The sequence below is a fragment of the Balaenoptera physalus genome, assembly GCF_965194825.1.
Source record: "Balaenoptera physalus genome assembly, chromosome: 9".
NCBI lineage: Eukaryota > Metazoa > Chordata > Mammalia > Artiodactyla > Balaenopteridae > Balaenoptera > Balaenoptera physalus.
The window spans coordinates 6,806,107-6,814,848 of record NC_138888.1 but is presented as its reverse complement, the minus strand read 5'-3'; the positions used below and the strand labels follow the sequence as shown (position 1 = coordinate 6,814,848).

Sequence of the window (8,742 nt, the reverse complement as noted above, 5' to 3'; positions counted from 1 at the left end):
TATTTTAAAATTGCTTCAGAAGCACAGGATATAGATTTGAACATGTGTGTTAGATGTAGCTAATTAGTGCTATGCATGCAAAGACACTACTTTTTTGTGATTTTATTGTAAAAAACAATATTTGCATATTGTCAGCCTCAATACTGAGCATCCAATTTCCCAATTTGCTAATATTTTGTGGGTGCATCCGGACTCAGTAAGTACAGGCCACATGTCAACCCCACATTCTGACATCGAAACGGTGAGTGCCTGGAATGGCAAGCATGAAGCCAGTGTTTAAGGGCACACAATGCAGTTTCCCTGTTCTCAATATGAAAGTGGGTCTGGCTGCAGCTCAGGACCACCTAAACTACACAAAATCTTACGGGATCCTGCGCTCTCCCTTTATGTGGCTCAGTATCAAATAGCCTATTAGTTCCTAAGTAACAACGTATGAGTGAATCACAGTGCAGTATTTGAAATTTGGAAACTATGAGCAGTTCTCCAACTGGTATGGCACCTCACCTGAATGTTTAGGAATCAGAAAGCTTTAGGTTTCCTGAAGCTCACCTTCTGATGCAGTGGAATTGTAAGAGCTGATGTTTGTTAACCTCCCACTTCTGGTACAGAAGGAAAGCCAATGATATAGAATGCACACATTATAATATTGCTGTTAATTCTGGGCTTTTTATGAAAAGCTGGATGCACTTTTTTCTCTACACAGCTGTGCTCCCACAGTCCCTATAGAATGTGGTCTCTCACAATAAAATATTGCAAATCTAAACTTGACCAATCTTTCTCCAGTCTCAACACCCTTTACCTTTGTTTCTGGCTAACTTGCTCTTCTTCACTGGCAGTAAGTGAAATATACTTCACCTCCCCAGGACGGAGTAGCAGGACTATAACATTTTCCTCTCTCTCTTCCCTAATCTTTTAAGCCATAGGTAGGTTCAATAGCTGTTTCCAAACACAGTCTCACTGACCATCATCTAGAACAACTCAATCCACCATGACCTTTAAATTGAGAATGCACTTTAATTAAACAGCAAGGGGGAATAATTATTGAAAATCAATCTCTGGCATTTTCTAATTGTAGAACAATTTTCCATGTCAGGGTCTGTGCTTATGTAGACTATTTCACATTTTTATTTTTCATTTTTATTAGTTCCCCCCACCCCAATTCTGCAGTTATAGATTCATTCCCCACTAACAACTACCCTTATAGAATGTCCCAAGTATTCCTGTTCATCTCTTGGGCTGTAATTCCATGCCCAGCACTTTAGCAAGGCACACGTTTCATTACAAAACATATTAACATAGGTCAAAATCCAACCAAAGCTTCTAGTGTGAGACTAATTAAATCAAATTAAATTAATCACAATTGAATTAATTAAGTGAATCAATTAAAATAAGAATGTCCTTGTATATACAACAGATAACCAGCAAGGACCTACGGTATAGCATGGGGAAGTATACACAATATTTTGTAATAACCTATAAGGGAAAAGAATCTGAAAAAGAATATACATCTGAATCACTGTGCTATATACCTGAAACTAACACAACACTGTAAATAGACAATACTTCAATTAAAAAAAAATTTTTTAAAAGAATGTCCTAAGTTTCAAATGTACGTTTAAAGATCTACATATTTAAAATTTCAAAGAGCAACATGCAAAAAAATCACACCAAATGCAAGTATGTGTACAGAGAAGGGTCTAATAGTACAGTGGGTCTTATATACCAACAAATTTGAAATTTTTCAAGGGATTAAATAACAAACACGTAAAAATACTATACAAGTCAAACAAAGATCATTATTGATCTATTGAAACAAGTGTTTATTGAGGATGATTGGCAACTAAAGTTGTCTAAGAGAGCATAGTTGGTAGAATGCATCCCAGTTTAGGGATATGGTATATTTTTTATATTGAGCATTTACTGTATGATAGACAGTGTGTTAATCATTTTATTTCAGTACCCCATTTAGCTCTTACAACAACTCTGTGAAGCTGGTATGATTATACCTACTTTACTGAAAAAGTACCAGAGGCTTACATAGGTTGAGCAACTTGACAATGCCACAGTGCTAGGAAGTAATAGAGCTTGGAGGTAACTGAACTTTCCCTGAAGTCAGAACTGGGACTGACTTGTTACTTGGGTAAATTTAGGGACTAGCTTCCAGGAAAGAGTAAGAGCTAGTTAAATGAGTAATTAGGCAAAAATGTCAAATGAGGAGGGTCCTTCCAGCTCCAAAGACTGTGCTCTTCAACACTGTAGCAAAATTCCCCTGAAAGGAAGTTTCCTCCAAATCTCCAATTTTTCTTATCAATCCATTTGACATCCTTCATGAATTTGAACAGTACTTCTTAAAAATATTTTTTAATTCAAATCAGAAACTAGAGGAGAATAAAGTGTTCAATTATGCCCAACCGAGCAGAAAGGTTAAGGAAGAGCAAGGATAAAGACCTTTGAAACTTTCTAGTCTTGCTGATGTCTCTTTGGGATTGTCATAACGCTCCCTTCATAGGCCTGACTCTTTCCAGTGGTCTACTTCTGTGGCTATCAATGTTAATCATGTCTACTACTTTAATTAAATTATATGCTCTCAGACTTCTGCTCCTGGTCAAGAGGAGGTAACAGGGACCAGATATAACCTCCCTCCTGAAAAAAACCAAACAGACAAAATAAATTTAAAAAATTGATTTTCAAGACACTATAGTTCAAGTAATGTAAGGTAGTGATCCCTGAGAGATGTTCCCCAATTAGATGAGCCCTACTGGTGCCTGAGCTGGCTGCCTTGAGAGTTTCAAGGATGAAACTCAGGAAGGGGAAATCCATGTGGAAGCCAGATGACTCCTTGAATCAAGGAGATGGAGCTGAAAGTTTGGGGAGAACCAGGAGGCTAGAGTTCACAGAATGGAGTTCCAGTGAGGGGAGAACTACTTTGAGAGAGAACCCTTGAGAGTCCCCTTGGGTATTCAGCCATGTACTGATCAGCACATGCATGTGAGCAAACTACCAAAGAAAAGAGCCATTCAAAAGGATAAGGGAATAGTGCCTGATATTCACAGTGGGTCAGGAATAGTGCCTGTTTCCATCATCCAGACTGGAACAACTCTAGTAGTGGGGGATAACTGACCTTAGACTGAGCAACTACCCAGGACCCACCTAACAAATCGTAAAAGCAAGACGTGACAGGATCGAACTATTTCTAAATAAATGAATGGTATTCCAGGAAAAAAACCTCAAGGATATTTATAGAAATACAAAAACATCTTAAAATTAACAATGTCTGGCATCCAATCAAAGATTACTAGGCATGTAAACAAGCAGGAAAACACAATCCATTATAAATTAAGCCATAAGTGACACATTAGAATTAGACAAAGACATTAAAATATTACTGTGATAACAAAGAATATCTTAATAAATGGAATAATATACCTTTTAGATGGGTAAGGAGACTTGATATTGTGAGGATGTCAATTTTCCCCAAATTGATCTGTGGGTTCAATGCGATCCCAATCAAAATCCCCACTGGCTTTTTTTTTTTTTTTTGGTGGAGAAATTGACAGTTGATTCTAAAGTTTATATGAAAATGCAAAGTATCAAGAATAGGTAAAATATTTTAATAAAAGGACAAATTTGGATGACAAACACTTCTGCCTTCAGGATTTGCTATAAAGCCACAGATATCAAAACAATGTCGTTTTGGTGCAAGGATAGACAAAAGAGATCAATGAAATAAGATAGAAACTTCACAAATAGACACTCACATGTGTGGAAAACTGCTTTTTGACAAAGGTACTAAGGCAATACAGTTGAGAAAGAATAGTCTATTCAACAAATGGTGCTCGAATAATTTGATATCCATATGCAAATAAACTTTGATCCATACCAATTAGCACAAAAGAGGTAATAGACCTAAACATAAAACTCTAACTTATAAAACTTCTAAAAGGAAAAAAGTAGAGAAAAACTCTGTGATCTTGGCTTAGGGAAAGATTTCTTAGCTATAACACCGAAAGCGTAATCCACAATAAAAGAACAAACTGGGACTTCCCTGGTGGCGCAGTGGTTAAAAATCTGCCTGCCAATGCAGGCCACATGGGTTCGAGCCCTGGTCCGAGAAGATTCCACATGCCGCGGAGCAACTAAGCCCGTGCGCCACAACTACTGAAGCCTGCATGCCTACAGCCCGTGCTCCGCAACAAGAGAAGCCACTGCAATGAGAAGCCCGTGCACCGCAATGAAGAGTAGCCCCCGCTCGCCGCAACTAGAGAAAGCCTGTGCGCAGCAACAAAGACCCAATGCAGCCAAAAATAAATAAATAAAAGGACAAATTAATGAATTGCACTTCATCAGATTTAAAATGGCTTCTCTCAGAAAGACACTTTAGAAAACTAAAAAGACAAGCTACACACTGAGAGAAAATATTTTTATAAATCTAATAAAGAACATGTAACCAGAATGTAGAAATAACTCAAAACTCAATAATAAAACAGTGCTATTAAAAATGCCAAAGATTTGAATGGATACTTTTATCAGAGAAGATATAAAGATAGAAAATAAGCACATGAAAAGATGCTTACCATCATTAGTCATTAGGGAAATTCAAATTAAAAATACAATGGGTACTGCCACACACCTGTTAGAATAGCTAAAATTTAAAACATTGACCATACTGTTGACAAAGATGTAGAGGAACTGGCATCTCATATACTGCTGATGATAATGTAAAATGGTACAACTGAGTTTGAAAAACATTTTGGCAGTTTCTTAAAAAGTTAAACATATATTTAACATACTACCTAGCTATAACATTCCTAAGTATTTACCCGATATATATTAAAGCATATATTCCTAAAGACTTATACATGAATACTTATAATAGTTTTATTTTTAATAGCCCCAAACAGGGAATGACCCAAATGTCCACCAACAGGTAAATGGATAACAGACTGTGATCTATCTATACAATGGGATGAATAAAAAGGAATGAACTATTGAAGCATGTTACAACATGGATAACCTTAATAATTATGCCAGCAACATATACATCAATATAATTATGCCGAGTGTAAGAAGCCAGGCAAAAAATATATGTACTATATAATACCATTACATAAAATTTTAGGAAGTGCAAAGTAATCTATATTAACAGAAAACATCAGTGGTTGCCTGCAGCCATGGGAAGGGAGAGAAGCACAGGAGAAAGGGATTACAGAGGGGAATAAGGAAACAGGTGGAGGTGATGGAGGTGTTCATTATCTTGACTGTGATGGTGGTTTCACAGGTGTGTACATATGTCAAAACTTATCAGATTGTATACTTTTAATATGTGCAGTTACCTCAATAAAGTTGTTTCAAAATTACACCGTCTCTCAATTTTACTTCTCCATTATCTACAATTTTGAATTAGTTGGAAAGCTTTAGAAGCTGTTACTGGGTGGACACCATATTGCTTTGCCTGAGAGGTCTGCAGTCACGGGTCTTTCTAGTCTTCCATGGCCTGCCTTCTCTTCCTTTGGTTTCCATCCGTTTTGGCATTACAAGCTCCCAAGTCATTGCTGATCTCATCACTAAGACCCCACATTTTGTATGGCCTGTCAACATTTTTTTCCATCTTCTTTTGTGATTACAGCACGGGTTCAGCTCCTGTTCACCTTCCCAGCTCTCCCCTGCGCGCCAATGCCCAGCTATACTAACTCTTCTGAATTCCATCAATGCAGCATATTCCGCTTTAGATATCTGGATCTTTTTATTAGAAATTCTCTATTTCTGAAAAACTTTTTTTCTACCCTCTTTCCTCCTGGCTAATTCCTATACATCCTTTGGGTCTCAGTTGCAAGTTATTTTCTTGGGAAAGTATTTCTCCCATCAAGGTTTCCCTTAAGTGACTCTGACATACGACCCCTGAACTTTTCCTACCAGCATTTGTCCCACTGAATTATACTTACCTGTTAACTTGCCAGTATTCCTGTAGGGTATAAGTTACCTTGATCTGATCTGGCTGGGGACTTGATACAAGAAGAGTAATGGATTTGACTGTTAGAGTCTACTAGTTCTCCATTTACCTGGAGAAAATTTAAGGATGTCTCTGACTAAAACCAAACCAAACATTCATTTACTGCCCTTGAGCATAATATAAAAAATTCAAAACGTGTGATCAACTCTCTTATTGAGCATTTGTACCAAAAGAGGACATTTTGGTCCTAAGAAATACTTCCCCGTAGGGTTTTAGGGTAAGGACATTTTGAAATTAAAATTGCCAAATACATGTGGTTTTCTCAAAGTTGGCATTAGTGTACCTTATCCAAACAAAGATCAAACGGAAATCTCATCTAATTTGGGACCTCCCAAATAAATTCTAACAAGGTAACATTCCAAATGATGGAGGTTGGTTATATGATGAGTGTGCAGTAGCCGACTGCTTGGCAGTTTGTTTTGTTTGTCTGTATGGACACAGCATATCAAAGTAAGACTATTTTCCTTTTAAAGATTTGGGGGAAAAAACTCTTGAGATTTATTATGTAAATCTTGTACAATTCTATCATTCTTGTAAGGGTACATGTTGATCTCTAAATGGTTAAGAGAGGTGACAGGAACTGAAGTAATCAAAGTAGAAAAGTGTCACGGCAAACTCTTCTTGATATTCTAACTGTCCCTACAATTTGCTCTCTGTGCAGGGAAGAGTTCTTCCTGTGGATTAAACTGTAGCATTATTCAGCCTCAAGCAGAGACGTCTGTCTTTTTCAATTTTGAAACAGTTTCCGTTATTTGCAGCCCCTGCCATTTGCAGGCAATTGGGACGTGATGTCCTTATACTTTAGTTCTCCAAACATCTTGGAATAAATAAAACACAAAAATAAAGTTGCTGGGTTTTTTACACTTAAGCTGTGGATTGCTGGCAAACATTTTATTTAAAGGTTATAACCTTTTCAAATAAATTAAAGAATATCCATAAGACACGATCCCCCCTAGTTACACCATCCACAGTTTTTCTTCTTTTTAACCTATTATAAACTTATAAATCACTGAACTATATCCTAAGTAACCCCTGATAATTAGTGGTATGCATTAACTACTATTGATCAATGTGATCTGTATGCACAAAATATGTCTTAAATTTTTATCCAAGGTAATTACAATGATAATGGTTGCTGCATGAACATGCTTCAATTCAAAAGCCAGCATTCCAAGATATATTTCAAGTCATCGTGTTTATTCCACTTCTCAAACATATTATGGGAACAGAAATACCTTCATTTACAAACAGAATATATCCCAAAGAAACTATGGGAACCTTGAATATCAGTTGTTCAGGAACTTCATGTGGTTGCCAGTGCGAAATATGGGTATATTTTTTGTGCGGGGGAAATATATTTTTGATAAGTTGCATAGGCTAAGGCCCACCGTGGGAGTAGTGCCAAATCAGTGGCGCCACAACCCTTTTACTTGCTTAACTGTAAGTTACTGCAACAGTTAACTGGGAATAATTCTCTGTTATTTTCCCAGAATAATCTATTCATCAAAGGTGAATAGACCTCACCTTTATATTTTAAGCACTCCCTGTGAAAATGATTTTTCCTGGCTTCTCTTTTTTACTTTATCCATGAGTTCTATTACCCTGGGATTCCCTTCTCAGCCTTTTTATAGTCATGTCCTCTTAGGTCTCATCCACATCAGGGGCATTAACAGTCAACTATGAGCAGCAAATCTGCACATCCCAGGACATTCAGTTTCCAACCTAGGTTATAACTGCCTGACGACCAGCTACCTGAGTCTACACAGTAGCACACCCAGCCAGTGTGCCTCATACAATCCTTTCTGACCGGTCCTGTGGCCTCACCTCCCCTGATTCGGGCCCCCCTTCTGTGCCCAAAAGATTCTCCCTATCTCCCAGGCCTCAGACTTTGCAATTATCTCTGATTCTTCCTTCTCCATCATGCCTCACGTTCGCTCAGGTACTAAGAGGATGGCCCAGGTCGCTCAGCACTGCGGTGTTTCTCAGGCCAGGATGTGCTTTAGACTCAATGGGAGACTTTTTAAAAATGTGGATGTCTGGGTTCCATCCCAAATGTGCTGCTTTAAGTCTGTGGTTGGAGCCGGGCCTTGGCAGTTCTTACAAGCTCCTCAGGGAATGCTGGCATGAAGCCGAGGATGGAATCCACCAGGAGTGGAAGACTGTGGGCGTTGGAGTCAGATACATCTGCGTGGCTGTTTAACCTGTGTGAGCCCCAGAGCCTCAACTGTACACAGGATTCCAACATCAGCCTCAAAGGCTTACTGTGTAGATTAAAGAGATAAATATTTAAGTTTTCTAAAAATAAATGATGGGTACTCAGTGCATAATAATTACATATCTCTTTAGTTTTCTAATCTGTAAAATGGGAATAAAAGTATTTACTTTATAGGCTTCACTGAATAGAAGTAAAGTTCCAGCAAGACAGGCGTCCCTAACTCTTCTACTTTGCCAGGATGACGTTTAGATGCTGTAAACGGTCCTTCTCTCACTTATCCCATTTCCTTTTGCTTTTCTCCTGCTGCCATACTGGTGCCTGCCCCAGGACATTGAACCTGCTAGGCTTCTACTCCATTGCCAGAGTCACACTGCCAGTGTTAATGCACAGCCCCAGCCACGCCATCATCTTGCTTAAAACTCTTCAATGGCTCTTCACTGATCACCGAATTATATGTTCCTTGTACCCTCCCTGGGATGGAACCAACCAACAGCCATTCTAGCCTTGCCTCCAGAAG

General features: G+C 38.2%; 1 protein-coding gene and 1 long non-coding RNA gene across 16 annotated transcripts in view; one reads left to right on the top strand and one right to left on the bottom strand.

The window, feature by feature from the left end:
• The window catches only part of PRKN (parkin RBR E3 ubiquitin protein ligase), a 1,297,158-nt gene that overhangs the window by 354,204 nt on the left and 934,212 nt on the right, over positions 1-8,742 (bottom strand). The gene's annotated exons all lie outside the window — the stretch shown is intronic.
• The window catches only part of LOC309667324, a 448,292-nt gene that overhangs the window by 237,362 nt on the left and 202,188 nt on the right, over positions 1-8,742 (top strand). The gene's annotated exons all lie outside the window — the stretch shown is intronic.